Raw genomic sequence first — 19572 nt, 5'->3', positions numbered from 1 at the left:
TATTTTTTCCCGAGAGTTCAGAAGCAAAAGGCAGACAATCAACTAACGATATAAACCAGTCTTCTCCACCTACAGCAGCTCTGGCTAATTCAGGAACTTCCAACCACTTAAGCTCTTTATGGTACCCTGTACCTTAGGCAAGTCATCTCACCATCCTTAGTTTCTTTAGTAAAGGGATTGATTAAAAAGGAATGAACTGCGCCAAGTAATTTCAAGGTCTCCTTTAGCTTTAAAATTCTATCGTCTCTGAGCTTACTCTTGAGATTATGCTTCTGCAAGTGATCCCAGCTACTATTATGGAAAGTGAACTGCTAGAAGCCCATTCTTCTTCAGCAGTAACTTCAGAAGTATCAAGTTCTGAAAATATTGCTACAAGACTGGGACTAATTAACATGCCTCCAAAGTTTATTTATAATATAAATTTTATCAAAGTTTATCCTCTAAAGGGATATTAAACATGACATTCAAATCCTTCTTACATTATATCACTGACTTATTATAGCTGTAATTCTTTAGAATCCATTTAAGATGTTTAAAATACAATTTTAAATAACTCCTTTTATCTACTCTTCTGTGGCATTACCGACAAGAACAACAACAAATCAGAGTTAAGGCCTCTGCAGCATAAATCCTGTTTTCATTTGATTAAATTAATACTTCATATTGGATCACTTGAGCCTGGGAGGTTGAGGCTATGATTGTGCCACTGCACTCCAGCTTGGGCAACAGAGTGAGATTCTGTCTCAAACAAAAAACCTTCATATTAAGTGGTATCTATTATGAACCTTCCCAAACTGCAGCTAAACTTCAGGCTGTTTTCCAGGCAATGGGGAGGGAAGATATGGAAATATTAGTATTCCAAATGAGTGGAAACATAGGACTGTGGGATTTGACTTTGCTGATTCCATTTCAATATCCTGCACTTTTTCTTCAAGTAGCACAGACAATATTTTTAATCATCCAGAAGTTACATAGTAACATACTTTCTCTTGACAGGGCTCCACATGCTTTATCTTTCTTCTTACTAAGTGTCTTAGGATATGATGCTTAAACCCTTCTTGCTCTGTAGGTTAACATCACAGAGGAGAAAATCAATCAAAAGAAAACCAGGAGGAAAAAAGAAGAAAATTAGAACTGCACCAATTTGGTGACTTCCCCCCCCCCCACCCCCCCAAAAAAAGGAAAAAAAAAAGCACTGAATGTCAACTGTCAAAAACAGTCCTACCAAGAAACCTGGAAAAGAGTTTATTCATCCACGAGTCAACAGATATTAAGTGTTTCATGTATGCCAGGCACTGTTCTAGGTGCTAGGGTTTAGCAGTGAACAAAACAGCCCAAGTCCCTGCCGCAGTGGAGCTTACATTCCAATAAGAAGAGATCAGACTTAAAGAACTCCTAAACAAAGTAAGATCAGATAGCGATTTAGCGCTGTGAAGAAAATAAAAGAGTACTATGGGTAGCTCCTTGCGGGGAGGGGACAGGAGATAATGAAGGCGATCAAGAGGCCCTCGCTGACTAGACGCCATTTGAGGTGAGTCTTAAATGATGAGAAAACTTTATTCAGTCTTACTAATGTGAGGTGGGAATGAGTCAAGTTAATCTTCGAGAGTGATCACAGTGGGAAAAATTCTGTATCCATGAATGGCAAACGAGGTTCCTTTTAGGATCTGGCTTTTAAAAACCCTCAAAAAACTAGTCTTAAGGAGTCACATTTTTCTCTTAAGATCCACTTTTTAAATTTTTCTAATTACTTCAGAGCTATTTAGGTAGACGCAATTACTAGGAGGATTCCTTCAGAGTCTGATACCTCCCTCACTTGACACCAAATACTGAATGAGACAGGACCCAGCACTGCAGCGAACCAGCGCTCCTCGACCGATTAATGTAGCCAGGTGGAATTTTGTAACTCAAGAACGCGAAACAAGCCTTGGGGACTGTGCGGAGCCTGACCCCCCAAAAGTTAGTGTGGAAGGGGGGATCCCGCTACCCTTTTGCACTAAGTCTCCCCCACTCCTCCGGGCGTCCCTGAACCCCCCCCCCCCCGAAGTTATTGTGGACGGGGGGGACCCCGCTGTCCTTTTGCACTAAGTCTCCCCCACCCCTCCGGGCGTCATCACTGCAGAGGGGCCGCTCTCCCTGGGTCAGAGGCACACAGCGAGTACGCGCGCGTGTGTGTACCCCGCATGAATCATCGGGGCCCGGTCCGCGGGGCGATGATTCATTCACCGCCCTGGAGCTCACGGCCACACGTTCCGGGTGTACTATGACGGCCGCACACGCAGCTTCCTTAATATTAAACAAATGTTTCAAAGTACAAACGCCTGGAGTCAGAAACGTGTAGACCCAGGAGAAGTGGCGGCGAAAAAATAGCACGTTTCGGCCGCTGCTCGAGTGTTGGCGGGGAGGGAAGGGGAGCACCGGGCACGACCGTCAGTGCCCCCAACCCCACCACCCCGGCACGCGCGCGGGCAGCGCCCGCAGGGGACGCGGAGGGCGTACAGGTGGGTGCCGCCGGGTCCTGCCTCCTGTCCCTCCCTGCCACTCGCGGAAGGCCACCGCGCCCTCCCCAACGCGCCTCTCGATCGCCCCTTTCCTCTCCGTGACATCTTATATAATAACCTGAGCTAATCAAAACGGAAGCGACGCGCGCAGCCGGGAGCAGATGCTCGCGCCCCGAGCCAGCGGCCCCCAAACTAGGCGCCCGGGCGCGCGGCTGCCGGCGGGGGAAGGGCCCGAGCGCCGACTCAGGTCGTCCCTCCTCGGCGGAGGCGCCGCTGCAACCGGTCCCCGTCAGGAAGCCGCGAGCGTCACAAACTGCGTCAGCTTCTTCAAACACATTTCATGGTCTCCCTCCAGCCAGGGAGCTGCTGCTCCCGCGGCGGGGCCGCGGCCAGGGCTGGAAGGCGCCCCTCTGGGGAAGAGAAAGTTCCTCGGGGCCCTCCCCTTGCCCGCCCGGCGCCCGGCCCCGCCGCGCCTCCAGCCCCTCTCCGCGCGCCGCCAGCCCGGCCGCGCCGCCCACCGGCCCGCACCGAGGTCAGGTTAGGCAACTTGTGACCTCGGGGCGCCAGGCGGCCCCCTCCCGCCCTCCGGGCTCGCCCGGTTCCAGGGGCCTCCCCCCGGCCCCGCGGAAAACAGCCACGCCAGAAACTTCCGTGGGCCGCGTCGGGCGGGGAAGTCGCCTGGGTCCCCGCGCATCGCCCTTACCTTGCTCTCGAGAGGCCACGATCCGGGCGGGCCGCGCGGGGCGCGTGGTGCGCGAGCGCGCGCGCGTGGGGCGGTAGGTGAGGGAGCCCGCGCCGGCGGGGGCGGGGCGGGGCAGCGAGGGTGCGAGCGGCGCGGGGCGGGGGCTGGGCCGGCCCGGCGGGCGGGCGCGAGGAGAGCAGAGCCCGCGGCGGCGGCGGCGCTGGCGGCGGCGCTGGCGGCGGCGGGCGCGGGGCGAGCGCGCCGAGGGGGCGGAGGAGTTACCGTGGGTTTGTTTACGCATTGCTGCCCGGCTCGGGGCACAGCCCGCACTCCCTGATTGGACACAAACTGGGGCACAGCCTCTCGCAGCCGCCCGCCAGGCCTCCTCGAGCCGCCGCCGCGCAGCTCCCGGAGCGCCCTGCCGGGCACGGCCCACGGCAGTGCCCAGGCCTGGAGGGGACGAGCCGCAGTGGCTGCCCCGGGCGGGCGTGGAGCCAAGCGTTCGATCGGGGCTCGCAGTCGCCCACCTGTAGTGGCCCGACCTTGGCAAGGAGAAATTCGAAACTTCTCAGGCTGGAGACTTCTAACTGTACAGCCACTGAGGGGGCACCTTCTCCCCCCACAGACGGAGTAAGAGTGCCCTTGAACATATGGAAGGCAGCTGAACGTCAGTATGCCTCCCTGGCGATGGTCAAGTCCAGGCTTCCCGTATAAGCTGCCCTCCACCCCAGAGCTCGCAGTTTCTTTTCCTGCCTCCAGCTTCTTTGCTTCTAATCACAAAGTCCCCCCACCCCCTCTGCCACCCCACCAGAAGTGACCTTGCCGCCCTGATGCTGAAGATCCTCCAGTGACTCACCATGGCCTCAAGCCTTGATGCCTCATTCTCAGAGTCCTCAGTAGCTGGGCCTCCATTTTTCAGTCTCCTCTCCACTTGGCTACCCTCACCCCAAAGCCTCCGTTTACAGACAACACCTGAAATGTGTCTGCCCTTTGACACTTGATTTTGATCCTGCTCTGTTCTCTGCCAGAAAACCCCTTAGCTGCCTCCACCTGTCAAATTTTCTTGGACACAGCTCTTGTAGCCATCTCCTTCCATCTCTGTGCAGTCTTCCTGCTCCCCCAGGCAGAATCCCCCCTTGTGGCTGGCATCATTCTGACTTGGGGGTCAATTGTGTGCCTGTGCTGTACCCTCTCTGATCTGTGGATTCCTTGAAGAGGAGTCTGCTTTTAACAGAGCTCTGGGGATGGGAGACATGAAAGCTGTAAGACTAGTATTGCCTCCGAGTGTCTGTAGCTCTGGTGGGATTGGAAAAGTTCAGGAGTCTTTATCAAGAGGATCTCCTGATAGGTCCACAAACCTCATCTTGCAAAAAGCAAACACTTCCAAAAACTAAGCATGCCTTCCATTTTTCCTGCGTCTCTGTATCTCCTCCCCACCACACCTAGCTATGTGCCCTCCGTACTCATAATGGGCACTTAAGTAACCCTTGAGGAATAAAATTGAATTCTACAGAGATGTTCCTTAAGCCAAGGCTGGCGGTGATCAAAGAGAATAGAGTAAATAATGAAAAAATCCAGTCATTTTACAGCTAATTCCTAGGCTAAAAGCCCTCCAGCCCTGTTAGGTAGTGTGGATTTGTCACTGTCTGATCAAACGCTGAAGTAGACCCTGACCCTTCTTGACTCCTGGGACTGCTAGATTTTTTTCTCCGATGCACTGCTTGCAGTCCTATTAGGAAAAGTGTCTTTGAACTCTGCAAGTGAATCCAAGTGAAAGTGAAGTTTTCTTTCCCAAGTGATTCCATAGCAATAATTAAATGCAGCAAATTAGTTACAAGTGTTGAAAGAACTGGAAATTCAACTAGGGTAAGGTGAGGCAATCCTGAGAGTAGCCATTGCTGGACGTGCCTTCTCCCCTGAGAAGTTTCCGTCAGGAAGGGGCAAAGAGAAGGAGACAGCCAGAACCCTGAAGGGCTTGTCCAATAGGAGTTGGAGCCACAAAGGAAGTGCAACTACTGCGGAAGACATCTTCCAAAGTAGGGGATGGGAGTCCCCCTGGCTTCTCCCTTCCTCCCACCCTCCAGGGCCACCCAGTGGTGGAAAGCAGGAGAAGCCAGTGGACAAGATGACAGAGGGCAGGGGTCAGAATCCCTATAAAATACGTGAGAGCAGCAAAAGGAGGATCTGAGAGCCCCGCGGCGAATGACTGGAACCTAGGCTTGGGTGCTGCTGCACTTGGTTACCTCTTCCTTTAGGCCTCATTCCGCAGTGTGGAACTTTCTCTTCCTGAGTCCTAGAATTCTCCCCTTCTTACTTGTCCCTCTTTGCCCTTCTGCTTCCATTACCCTTCTATCCTCTTCTTCGCCGTCACTCCCTTACATTTCTTTTTTCCCTCTTGTCTTGTGTACTCTGGCTCTCGTTTTTCTTTTGTGTTCCCATGTATCTCCTCCTGACTTCTTTTTTCCCCCAGAGTCTCTTCTCCCCTCTTCTTGTCCTACTCCTCCCTGGGCAGGATGGCAACTTTCTTCAGCATGAAGGAGGTGACCAGGTTCCTATGGAAGGAAGAGATTAGGAACTATCATGTTGCTGCCCTTCCAGAGAGTGTACTAGATATTTTACACACGTTATCTCATTTAATCTTCATCTCCTACTAGCTGGGCAACATTTAATATAATCTAGTGGCTTTGCTATTGCCTGTCACAAGGAAGGCTTTGTGCTGGTCACCAACAACACTGCTGACAGTTCTCTTACCTTTCATGGTTCCCTGCACCCTTTCTTCTTCTTATCCTACATTTTTTCCTTTCATTTGCACAGATACTTCACCCCAATCCCAACCCCCAACAGTCTAATATATCCCCACTTTAAATCTCCAAAGACTGAGAATAGCTATTTATAGGAGGTGGCATTTCAGCTGTTACTTGAAGGATGGATAGATTTTCAATAGATGGAAATGGAGGAAGGGTATTCTTGGTGGAGAGTAAATTATATGGTTTACCTTGATTGAAACAAGGGATAACTGGGAAATGAAGCCATATTTCAGAAACTTGTCTTCAGCTCTCAGTTCTCTGAGACTGTTCAGAAACACAGATTAACCATGAGCATATTAAATATAGATATGGTTTATATAATTAGAATCATAGTCTTTAAAGCCAGAAAGAATTTTCAACATTGTCTGGTGCAACATGTCCAGTTTGAAGTGAGGGAACTGAAGGCTAAAAGACTTAATACCTGGAATATCATAATGATTAAACATGGCCATTAGAGTTTGACTATCTGTATTCAAATCCCTACTTTAACAAATTTTAGTTTATCTGAACTTGAATTATCTGTAGTTAAGTTTCCTCATCTATAAAATAGAGAAAAACGATAGAATCTACTTAAGTGGGTTGTCATGAGAATGAAATATCATATGTAAAACACTCTTGCCCAGTTTGGACTGCCGTAACAAACTACCATAAACTGGGTGGCTTAAACAACAAACATTCATTTCTTTTATTTTTTTAATTTTTTTTTAAAATTTTTTTAATTTTATTATTATACTTTAAGTTCTAGGGTACATGTGCATAACGTGCAGGTTTGTTACATATGTATACTTGTGCCATGTTGGTGTGCTGCACCCATCAACTCATCAGCACCCATCAACTCGTCATTTACATCAGGTATAACTCCCAATGCAATCCCTCCCCCCTCCCCCCTCCCCATGATAGGCCCCAGTGTGTGATGTCCCCCTTTCCGAGTCCAAGTGATCTCATTGTTCAGTTCCCACCTATGAGTGAGAACATGCGGTGTTTGGTTTTCTGACAAACATTCATTTCTTATGGTTCTCGAGGCTGGAAGTATGACATCAGAATGCCAGCATGGTCAAGGGTTGGCTGAGGGCCATTCTTCCTCCTCTGGAGTGCTGACTTCTCATGGTATCCTTACATAGTGAAAAGACACTGAGCCTAGGCGCTCTCTGGGGTTCCTTTTATGAGGGCAGTCATCCCATTAATGAGGACTCCACCCTCATGACTTAATTACTTCCCAAAGGCTCCACTTCCCAATACCATCACACTGGGAGGTAGGATTTCACCATATGAATTGGAGGGGAGACATGAACATTCAGTCAATTATAGACATGTTATAGGGTGCCTGGCATATAGACAGTACTCATTAAATATAGGCAAAAAATATTGACTTCCTGTGGCTATCCAGCTAGTAAATACCAGAACTAGAACTGGTCCCCCAAGTTTTTGTGGCCCTAATTGTATGTTCCCTGCATTATTTGAAGCTATGTCTTATGATGCTTGTTTAACACCATCTGTGAAGATATGGTGCTCCTCTAGTCTGCTGTTTAAATAAGTGCTCAGTTATCTTTCTAGCTCCAGTTTCTCTACATTTCCCGCTTCCTGCTTCTGCCAGCCCTGGTTGCCCCCACCAGTCCTCAGCAATCTTCGTATACTGTGAAGTTCCAGCGGAGGAAGGGAGCAGGAAAAATTATCAGTAAACCTGTATTTTATAGTCAACTGTTTAGGTTACAAGTTCTGATATAGTAAACTTTTACTAATTTAAATTTCAAAGGGCCAAAAAATATTGAATTAAAGATATTCAAATTATCTGTTATTCTTCAGCCTACAGGGTGTCAACTCTATCAGCTTAAATTTTAGTAGTTCCTTAGGGGGATTCACTGGGACCAAGAAAAAGCATTGTTTGGGGTATCTAATTCTTCAACAAAGTTGTGATGGAAGAGAACAAATTTCTTTGTCCCTCCTCCATTTCTTTCTTAGTCACTGGTCCCACTTTTCAAAACTCCTCCAGCCCCATGACCTTTATGTAGTCCACTCTCTTTGGACCGTAAGCATCTTGAGGCAATGAAGCACAACTTACTTGCCTTTTAATGTCTAGAACCTAGCTCAATATCTGGAGTATAATAGGCAGCCACATGTTGAACTGACTGACTTGAGCAATGCTGCACATACCAAAGGAATCCCTTCCTCCTCCCCCTTCAAATCTTTGTCTCCTCAGTTGACTGTAGCTAGTTGTCATCCTGCTACCCTAATGCACCGGAAAGCATGGTAACAGCTGAATGTGAAATAAATGTGCATTTTATATTACGAAGTACATTTAAAGAGGTTTATTTTAATGGTGTAAAGCCAGGCAGTATTTTAAGAAGATCAGGAAGACATTTTTGGGGCAGCTGGACTTTCCCAACACCTTCACATCACACCACACAAACTGAAGCTTATCTCTCCTATAAATAAAGGCTACTTGACTTTCATTGTTACACATTTTACTTTAGATTTCTTAGGTTAATTGTCGACAGCCTGTATTCTACATATGGGTATATTAATTATCCTGCCTAACTCATTTCTTAAAAGGCACCATTTGTCTTAATCTTAAAAAGTAAGTAATTGTCCCACTTCTCTCTTACTTCAAGGCAGACTAATGACCCAATACCTTGATCACTCACTGCCTCTTGAATTCCTGAAATCTACTTTCTACTTCCTCTAATTCATTTAGATGCTTCCTCTAGGAAGTTGGAAGGAATCCAAAGGATTAATTCTAGATCAACTTCTCATTTTATGAAAGAGGAAACTGAGGAACAGAAATGCTAGTGGCAGAATCTCCGGTTCCCACAGCACTCTTTCCATGCACTATCCTCTTATCATGTGTCCTTAAAACACAGTTAAAAGTGAACTTTCCGTTGTCAGCTCCCCTCCTGACTTCCCTGTTTATGCCAATCACCACCATCCATTGGGCTTTTTAGGATTAAAATGGGTGATCTTTGATGACTTCTCCTCTTTAGGCTTCTACTTCCACTTAGGGATGTCTCTCTTGCTCGTCTTTTTTGTCTGAATTGCCCCATGGTTCAGGGTATTTTCTCTTTACAACTGTTATTACAATAGGTTGCTAATGTCTCCAAATTCTTCCTCTTATAGAGTGAACCTAGCAGAAGAACCAACTTAATATTAAGTCAAAAATTTTATAGTTGTAGTAAAATGGTGCCATTTTGCTGTATAAAATCAAATTCAACTTGCATTCAGACTACCAATAAAATATGAGTTTATATTATCAAGCCTTTCTGGTTCTCAAATATATGGTAATAATTAGCTATGTGATCTTGGGCACATTTAAATTCTATGAACTGCAATGTCCTCAGTCTGTTAACTGATGATATTGTTAGTATATGTACCTAACTCAAAAGGTTGTTTGAAAATTAAATGGGATAACAAATGTAAAGTACTTAATAGTAACAGTTGCAGTAACTATTTGTTGAGGTCTTACTATTGACCAGACATTAGTCTAAGCTGTTTAAATGAATTATGTCACATCAACCCTATAACATGGATACCATTATTGTTTCTAGATGAGAAAACTGAGGCCCAGAGAAGTTTAAAAACTTGCTTAAGGTCAACTAGCTAAGAAGTGGCTAAACCAGAATTCAAAACTGGGCAGTCATACCTGGACAAACCTGTCCACCAGTCTATGACGTGGAAATAGCTTAGTATATAGTAGTTAATTTGTTATTTATTATCATTATTACCACTTTAAAGAGAGGAGTAAACCATTTTTCTGCTTTCCTTCAAGATATGTATCTGAAGTTGAGCCTTAGCATCATTTTTGGAAGAGATGGATAATTCTTGATAATTAAATGTGCTGGGTACCACTTGTTTCTGCTTCCCAAAGAAAGGCAGGAAGGATGGTTAGGGGTTCTTGCACTGCCTGGACCTTGTAATCATCCTGGTCCTCCCCATCTCCACTTTGCCTTTCATAATATCCTTAATATTATAAAATGGGAATGACACAGGCAATCTCTGACTCAGGCATAGTTCATAGTGACAGGCCAAAGATTTATTCTCTGATTGCCCCTTATAGTTCCTTTAGGGCTTTCTCGTGGATAGAACCAGAAAATTCTCTGTGTGTTGCTCTGCTTGCTCTACCTCAGACATTTCTGCCTCAGAAGACAATTTAAGAAAGGGAATCTCCCAAGTGGCTTCCCAGCAAATAATTCTTTTGGTTTCTACTATAGTTATTTTATTTCTTGCCCTTAGGGTATCTTTTGCACCACAATCATCAAATGGTCTTATCTAACCATCTTCTGCCTGCTGATGATGCTCAAAATAGAATAAAATGCCTTATTACTGGTTTTAAAGTTCCTTTCCATGTGCCCATGAATTATTATATTTCTGCCTTGTATGTGGCACACCATACCCTCCCTGTTCCTTTCCTCTCCTCAATGGTATGTTTTTCCCTGAGCATCTAGCTGTTTATATTTGAACATCTAGTCTTTTGGATTCATAGGAACAATTGACCTTGCCCTTCTAATAATGAAATTTTCATAGATCCTAGAATCATAAAATGCCAACTCTGGAAGGACTTTTATAGATAACCGAGGCCAACAGATTCCTCTTCTAGTGAGGAACCAAGACCCAGAGAAGCCAAGGGTCAGGTGCAAGCTATAAAGCCTATGATGGAGGAAGTCAGAACCAGACCCAAGACATCTGCTCCATTTGTTTCTTATGAGTTGGAGTAGGAGACCTGGAAATAATGAGGAATTCACAAGTGTCTTTCCCCCAAATGTTTTAAGTTTTTGTATCAGTGGTTTTCTTAATACATTTTCAGGAGACCTAGAGGAATAGAATTCCATGATTTAAAAAATTGAGGCATAGAGACAAGAATTATAGAGCTGGGACTGTGTCCTTAAGGATCATCTTTCTTTCCCAGTGGTACTTTGTAGAGTGCCTTGCCCATAGCCAACCCTCAACAATGTTTATGACAATGATGGTTAAGGATGACTGTGTCTCATATTTCTCTGTTCTCAGTCCTTTTCTACCATTTTGTTCTCCATAGCCCCAGCTATTTCTGTGTTTCAAGCCTTCTAGAAACCTGCCTCATCTTGTTTGGAGTTTAATGAGGGCATTGGGTATGTATTCTGTAGCTGCCTTCCATAGTTATGATGATGGTAATAACTACAAATGATTAGAGATCTACCCTCAATCAGACATATACATTTTGAAAACTTTCTAAACTTGAGGAAGTATGTTCCTAATATGTTACCATTTATTGCAAAAAAGAAACATTCTCTGGTTAGAATGTTTCTAACCAGATAATGGAAATACTGGGTGAAACAAAATTAAATAGTTTAATGTTGATTTGTGTTTATAGGAATTTTCAGGATCTTTAGAACACTAATGTGAATCCTGAATTTCTAAGGGGGCAGGGTGATAAAATATGTAGAATTCCCCAAACATATTTGACCAAAAAATCATTTACTCATTGAACATCTTTCTAATGGGACTGTTTCAAATGATCAGATACCTTTCCCTAGGACTTGTTTCCTTCTGAGTAATGACTAAGACGGCACTTCTTCTCATTATTTATCATTTCAGGACAGATGCTGTTATTTCTCAGCCCAAATTTCTGTTATTTCTTATCCTGATTTTCTCTAATCATAAGCTGTTTAACTCTGACCTCATATGTGAGCTGCTCAGTTCCCATAATCATCTCAGCTGTCCTGTTCTAATCTACAGTTTTCAAGCTGCAGAATCAAAAAAAGTTAATGATAATTACAGTGATGACAACTAATATTTATTGAGTTTGTGCTGTGGACCAGACATTGAGCTAACACATGTTATAACATCCTACTTAATTGTCACCACAGCCCTATGACGCAGTTATTAATATTTTCATTTTATACATGAGGAACCTGAAGAGAGCTTATGTAACTTCCCCCAAGAAAGTGGCACGTGGAGGAATTGGAGCTGGGTTTTTAACCTGTGTTCAACTTTTACCTCATACCTGGCATTGCCCTTTCGGTGCTAGTTCTCTCTCTCTCTTTCTGTCTCTCTCTCTCTCTCTCTCTCCATATACATATATATGTTTTTTGAGATGGAGTCTCGCTCAGTTGCCCAGGCTGGGGTGCAGTGGCGTGATCTCAACTCACTGCAAGCTCTGCCTCCCGGGTTCACACCATTCTCCTGCCTCAGCCTCCCGAGTAGCTGGGACTACAGGCACCCGCCGCTATGCCCCGCTAATTTTAGTTTTGTATTTTTAGTAAAGACGGGGTTTCACCGTGTTAGCCAGGATGGTCTCCATCTCCTGACCTCGTGATCTGCCCGTCTTGCCCTCCCAAAGTGCTGGGATTACCGGCGTGAGTCACCGTGCCCAGCTATTTTTTTTTTTTTAATTAAATAAAAATCTGCTGCCTCTCCAAGCAGAATCCTTTTGAAAGCAAAGGGCCCGTGGTTCAGCCTTCAGTTCACTCTTTTGTGCTTGGCACAGCACTTGGCATTCTGTAGCAAATACTCCTTTGGAAAGAGAGATTAAGCAACTTGCCAAAACCATTCAGGTAGTAAATGATAGACTCACATTTTGAACACATACCCTGCTCATCACACCCTCTCATGGAGTTCTCATCAGCACCACGCTCAGTGCACCAGGTGAGTCCCCCTTCTTTTTTGAGGTCACCCCCACTCGGCTTCTGAACGTCCCAAACAGGGAATTTTGTCCACTCCTACCCCCACGTTCAGTCTGCCCTCTCCCTAACAGACAGCATCCTAAACCCTGGTGAACTAAATTTACTGGTAAATGGCTAGTGGGCTAATGGCACTTTGGTGATTGTCCTTTGCTAATTTTATCGTTCTTAGGAAGTTGTTCTCAACCCCAGCACTTTCCATTTGGGAGCTTTTTCAGAGGCCGGAATCTCTCTATTTACAACCAAAACGCCAGGGTGGCAGCGAGAGGGCGCGGTCCAGTTGTGGTACGCCCCTGGCCACTCTGCGGCACCGTTACCCCTACGCCCGAGCCACCAGCGCGCCCCATTGTAGCCACTGGAGACACCACACGGTCTTTTAGGAAAGCGGGCCATTAACCGGTGTTCAAGAGAGAAACATGGCCACCTCCCCACGGGCGGCTGCTGATCTGCGGTGGAGACCTCGTCCCCCGCAGAGAGCGACCGAAATCCCCTTGGGCCGCTGGGTCTTGCATGGCTGGATGCCTGGATGCCGCCTGTCCAAGGCTTTAGCGACCGTGTCTCCCTTCATGACCTTGGCCTCTGTGACAGGCAGGCCCAGCAGCTGCCCCAACATCCCGGTCAGCTGGAGCCTGTTTTCCTGACATGGGTTTTCTCTAAACTTCATGTCAGATTGGAAGCGCACTGCTGAGAAGCCCCACGAGAGGGCCCGGACATCTCAGTACCCTGGCTCCAAGGTGGAGCGAAGCCTGGTTCCCCATGAGAAAGTGAGCTGGCTGGCCGAGTGACGAGAGTAACGCCCCGAGAGTACACTGCCAGCTCTGTCTTGGACGGGCCCATGTGGGCAGACCCTCAAGTAGGTGAAAGGAACTTCTCTCCTAAGTTTAACGAAAAGAATGGGCATGTGGAGAGAAGGAGCCAGCATGGCTTGTATGAGATTGAGAAAGGTAGACTTAGAACTCCTGCATGTGGGACAGGACTGGTTGGCCCAGGGCTTTTGGGGTGTTGAGGCCCCAATCATGCTGCAGATCCCATCTTAACCAGATGGAAAAGGGATAGCAAGGGAAACTAAATTACCCACCCTATTTCTGGGAAAAATATCCTGCAATTTGTAGCCATCAAAAGGAAGGACTGCGGAGAATAGGCAATCCCAGGGTGGGTGGTGGATCCAGGAGAGAAAATCAGTGCTACATTGGAGAGAGAATTTGGCTAGGAAGCCAGGAAGTCTTTATAGAAATCTAGGGAAGAAATGCAGGAGTTGGAGAGACAATTGCACAAATTCTTCAGCCAGGAACATTTTGTGGTCTATAAAGGCTACGTGGACGATTCTCGGAACACAGATAACTCCTGGATAGAGACAGAGGCTGTAAACTACCATGATGAAACCAGTGAAATAATGGACCATCTTCCTCTGGAAGCTGGCAATGATGCCAAGAAAGTGAAATGGGTGGATATTAATGATAAATTTGAGCTTTATGCCAGCCACTCCCAATTTATTCAACTTGTATCTGAGAAACAAGGTGCCCACTGGAGTGAGGACGTGTATCTTGATTGCCAGGGATAGTGGCTTGGAGTCTCGTGTGAGCCAAAGGCCTTCAGATGATCAAGAGTGGGTAAGAGGCAAACAGCACATAACTCCCACTAAATAGGACAGGGAGGGTCACCTCTTTGGTGATTAATTCCAAAACTGTGCTATATGAAGGCTTTGTATTAGGGAATAATATTAGACAAATATGGGGAAATGGGATCACAGAAGTTTTGGCTTTCCTGTTAGAAGAATATACTCACATGCTGTATATATTGTATACATGGTTTAAACTAACTTACACAACTACTGCTCTTTGGAGAATTGTAAGAAAAACAATGACATCTTCCTTAACAACCATAGCCTCTACTTTTCAGCCAGTTTGCATTTGTCAATTCTTCTTCCTCCTGATGTTTTAATGTGGCATAATCTAATGTATAATCTGACTTTTGAGTTAACATTTATTTTTGAAATTTAGCATTATGTGGTCTTGTTTTCCTTGCTTTTGAGTATGGGAGCTTTCTGGCTTTCTTTTTTTTTTTTTTAGAGCTTCAGTTTTATGGGAAAAGTTCAATCTCTATTTTGGTCCACAAGGATCAAGTGCTTATGAACCAGACCAAAAAAAAAAAAAAAAAAAAAAAATGCAGTGACAAAATGAGCTTAGATCCAGCCCTCTGGTTATCAGAACTCTTTCTGTCTGAACAGAATAAACTAAGCTGAAGATAATGGTTTCTTCTCATTTCAGAAGAAGACCCTACAAGTGCAGATTCTTGTCATGCAGATGGCTTTATCGGGACATGTATGTAATTCAAGCCTAATGAAAATATAATAATTCACATCTACCTTTTCTCAATTAAAATAAAAACCCAATATGCAAACAGAGAAGATGCTTATAGTCAGCTTGCGAACACAGAGACAGCCTCTCTGACAAGAATGTGGGGATTCCAATAGCAACAAATAGGTCAGAAACCTGTTTTATTCTTTCATTTCTCATCACCTAAAACAAGCCAGTTAAATTTATTTGCAACATACGGAAAATTAACTCAAACCACTATAACGAGCCTTGTATGACTGAGGGAAAAATGAAGACAATTGCAGGAGTTGATAGCAGCGTAAGAGGATTGCTTCAATAATAATAGCTGACACATTCCGCTTACTATGTGCAAGCACCCTTTCACGTGCTTTATGTATGGTGACTTATTGATTCCTAAAGATCGCCCTATAAGGAAGGTACTCTTATGTTGCAGGTCAGACTCCCTGGGAAGCAGATTCCAAGAGGGAGATTAGATTACAAGATGTTTACTAGGGAGTGGTCTTGGGATCAACACCTGGGAAAAGAAGGAGAAGAAAGGAGGATTGAGCAAAGTGAGCAGCTGAGCTGGAATGCAGGCCCAATGGAAGCCTCAGCCAACTCCATCTAGAACTCTGGAGCTGGGAAGGCCCTTCTAGCTTCCCTGAATTGGAGTGATGGAGCCAGGCCTTTATACCCTGTATTGATCAGTCACTGGATATGGCTGTCCCTGGAAGGAGGCGTGACCTCGAGGGAGAGAATTTCTTCAACCAAGACAATCCCAAAAAGGACTGACAGCTAAGGGACATCTTCTGGTAATATTCCCAGCCACTGAGAACTGGAATCTGGGAGGAGGGTGTGTGGGGTGTATAGCAGGGTCTACCACATATTATTATCTCGGTTTATGGATGATATAACTGAGGCATAGAAAGGTTACAGAACTTGAACAAAGTTATACAACCAGTAAGTGGTAGAGAACTTGAACAAAGTTATACAACCAGTAAGTGGTAGAGATAAGAGTAGAGCATAGATCACTGGGCTCCACAGTCCACACCCTTGACCACAATACCATAGTCTTTCAATAATTACCCTCCTATTGTTCCTGTATATACTGTTCCTTTAAAGAAAAAGAAAGAGAAGTTGTCATACCATTATATCTCTTTCTACATGCACATTTGAGCAGAGTTCCCTTTTCTAAACTTGAAGGATAGTTGCATGATTTTATTTTTCTTTTGACAAATGTTGTATTTATGTGGGTGATGACAGTTGTAAAAAGTTCACCTATGGATGCTCATCATTGTTCACGCCCAGGAACAAATTTAATACATCACTTTTACTTGTGCATTCTACAAGTGCTACTTTTTGGGATGGAGCCTTTTGTCCTATATGTTAGTCTCCTCTCAATCACTTTTCCAGGTGAGATATACCGCTGTCTTTATTTAAATAATTTTAGCACCCAGTTTGCCTAACATTTTTGAATGTTCCCAAACCCTACTTCATTTTCTTCCCAAAATGGAAAGCTCCTAAAAAAATACATTTACATATATTCATTAATCATTGCAAAAACATTAAATAATGGTCTTTAAAAAGTCTCAAATTTAATATATCCAGAACAGAATTCTTGATTTTTCCACCAGAAAACTGTTCCTCTATCACTCTTTCCTGGTAAGTGGCACCAAAATCCACCCAAATTGGACAAGAAAACAAGGAATTATCCTAGATTCCTTGCTTTCCCTGTACCAGAGCATTCAGTCCATCTGTAAAATTTATTCAGCTCTACCTCCAACAAAATACATCCAGGGCCAGTTGCAACTCTGACACTTCACTGATCACCCTAGTCAAGCCACCAACTCTCCTTCTCTAGACTTGTGCAATGGCCTCCCAACAGACCTCACTTCTGCTGCCCTCCTCCTCTTGCAGGTCGTTTCCCACAAAAAATGAAATGACATTTAAAAAAATCCCAGTCACATCATGTCCCACTCTCTTAAAACCACCTGATCACTTCCTTTTGTACATAAAATGCAAACTCCTGACCCTAGCTACCTGTTCTGGACGATGCATACTGCTTCAGTCTTACTTGGAAAGCTAGTAACATTCCACTTTTGACTAGGCTGGCCTTTCTCTTCTTAACACACTTCATACTTGCTTCTGCCCCAGGGCCTCTGCTTTGCTTTTAACCTGCCCAAAATGTCCTTTCCATACAGAGTCAGTTCCTTAGGTCACTCAGGTCTCATTCAACTAACAGCCCCTCAAAGAGAGATGTCCTGACCACTTCAGCTAGTGACCCATACAGTCTGTTCCTACTGCCTTACCCTGATTTACTTTCTACACAGTATTTAACACTAGCTCAAATGATCTTGCATATATTCTGTTTACCTTATGAAGAAGAGAACCTTGCATAAGAGCAGGGATTTTTCTGTCTCATTGATTGCTGTAGCCCTAGTACCAAAATAATGTCTGGCATGTCAACAAATTATTTGTGGAAAATAGCTACTGTTAACATTTTTCTATATACTCTTTCCCCCTTTCTAAAAAATTATAAATGTGGCCCAACTTTTAAAAAAATTTAGATTTCCAAAAACTTTGCTGAACAGTGCATATGATTCTTGTATAACCCTGAGCCCAGCTTCCCCAAGTGTTGACAACTTATTTATTCATAGTAGTGTTATTGAAACCAGAAAATGAACACTGATTTAATACTTTTTTACTATTAATTAACCTATAGATCTTATTCAAAATTTTCCAATTATTCCACTAATGTCCCTTTTCTATTCCAAAATCCAATGATTCCACATTTCATTTAATTGTATCTCTTTTATTTTCTCTAATTTTGGAAAGTTCCTCAATCTTTTTTGTCTTTCAGGAACTTGACAGTTTTGAGAGTACTGGTCAGTTTTTTAACAGACTGTCTCACTATTGACATTTTCTCATGAATAAAATAAAGTTATATATTTTTCACAGATGTGATTTGCTTGGGTAAAGTTGTATATTTAAAAAATTGGCCAGGTGCGGTGGCTAATGCCTGTAATCCCAGCACTTTGGGAGGCCGAGGCAGGCGGATCACAAGGTCAGGAGATTGAGACCATCCTGGCCAACATGGTGAAGCCTTGTCTTTACTAAAAATACAAAAAAAAAAAAAAAAAAATTACCTGAGTGTTCTGGTGTGCACTTGTAGTCCCAGCTACTCGGGAGGCTGAGGCAGGAGAATAGCTTGAACCTAGGAGGTGGAGACTGCAGTAAGCCTAGATTGCACCACTGCACTCCAGCCTGGTGACAGAGCAAGACTCTGTCTGAAAAAAAAAAAAAATTAAGGTGAATTTTTTTTTTAGTGTAATCACTACTAGACAGTAAATAGAATATGCTATATATTTTTAAATGTCACAGTGGAATTTCCAATCACCTTGTATTACTTTTGACTCACATTTTTATATTTTTATGCATGCACACAATATTTAACTTTCTAAGTTCCTTCTCTGTAAGGGACTTGAGGTCTAGGAAGTGCTAAATTTCATTACCTTTCCTCTCTATTCTCTTCCTTCAAGTTCCTGAGATGGCAATGAATGCTGTGTTATCCTGCTGTATCAGTTACCTATTTTCACACAAATACTTCAATCCCAAAACACACAGGCTTGAAACAACAAACATGTAATTAGTCTGTAAGTTTAAAATTTGAGAATTAGGGTTTGACTGGGTGGTTTTTCTGGTCACCGCTGGGCTCATTCACATGCTTGGGAACTGGGTGGCTATTGACTGATCTAGGATGACCTTAGATGGGATGATTGAAGAGAAGCTTCTCTGTGTCACGTCTCTCATTCTCTATCAGACTAATCCAGGAATATTGTCATGGCAATGGCAGAGGAGCAAAGGCCAAATGGAAACATGCAAGAGTTCTTAAGTCCCAGGCTTGGAAGTGACATCAAGTCATTTCCCTGCACTCTATTGGACAAAGTGACAACATCAACTTAGATTCAGTGAATAGGGAAATGACTCCATGTTATAGTTTGTATATCTGTGTCTCCACCACATCTCGTGTTGAAATGTAATCCCTAGTGATGAAGGTGGGGAGGTGTTCCGATCATGGGGGTGTATCCCTCATGAATGGCTTAGTGCCATCTCCCTGGTGATAAGTGAGTTCTCATGAGATCTGATTGTTTAAAAGTATGTGGCACCTCCCCCAACTCTCTCTCTTTCTCTCTCTCTCTGGCCATGTGACATGCCTGCTCCCGCTTCACCTTCTGCCATGAGTAAAATCTCCCTGAGGCCTCCCTGGAAGCCAAGCAAATGTCAGCAACATGCTTGCACAGCCTGCAGAACCGTGAGCCAATTGAACCTCTTTTCTTATAAATTACTCAGTCTCAGGTATTTGTTTATGCAATGCAAGAATAGCCCAACCCACCCCACATCTTTAGAGAGAGAAAGTAGAGAGTCACATGGCAAGGGGCGTGGATACAGAGGGAGTGAAGAATTGGGGCCATTTGCACAGCCAATAACCCCACATCCATTGTGCCTTTTTTTTTTTTTTTTCCTAACAGCTTTGAGATATAATTCACAACTATACAATTCCCCCAATTAAATTTTTCAGTTCAGGCCAGGCCTGGTAGCTTATGCCTGAAATCCCAGCAC

General features: G+C 44.3%; 1 protein-coding gene and 1 pseudogene across 4 annotated transcripts in view; one reads left to right on the top strand and one right to left on the bottom strand.

The window, feature by feature from the left end:
- PCGF5 (polycomb group ring finger 5) overlaps window positions 1-3330 on the bottom strand; it is a 123010-nt gene extending 119680 nt beyond the window's left edge. For 3 of the 4 annotated variants that reach the window (XM_007963524.3, XM_073019171.1, XM_073019170.1), the window contains exon 1: window positions 3205-3330. The gene's annotated coding sequence lies outside the window, so the exon portion shown is untranslated. Of the gene's footprint in view, window positions 1-2619; window positions 2873-3204 lie in introns of those variants that run through there. The other variant, XM_073019169.1, reaches the window with a different exon arrangement.
- A 3660-nt stretch (window positions 3331-6990) lies between these two features.
- On the top strand, window positions 6991-14677 carry LOC140712414 (ADP-ribose pyrophosphatase, mitochondrial pseudogene; annotated as a pseudogene).
- Window positions 14678-19572: the final 4895 nt, after the last annotated feature.

Source organism: Chlorocebus sabaeus, chromosome 9 (genome assembly GCF_047675955.1).
Source record: "Chlorocebus sabaeus isolate Y175 chromosome 9, mChlSab1.0.hap1, whole genome shotgun sequence".
Classification (NCBI taxonomy): domain Eukaryota; kingdom Metazoa; phylum Chordata; class Mammalia; order Primates; family Cercopithecidae; genus Chlorocebus; species Chlorocebus sabaeus.
This window is presented reverse-complemented; position numbering and strand designations above follow the sequence as displayed.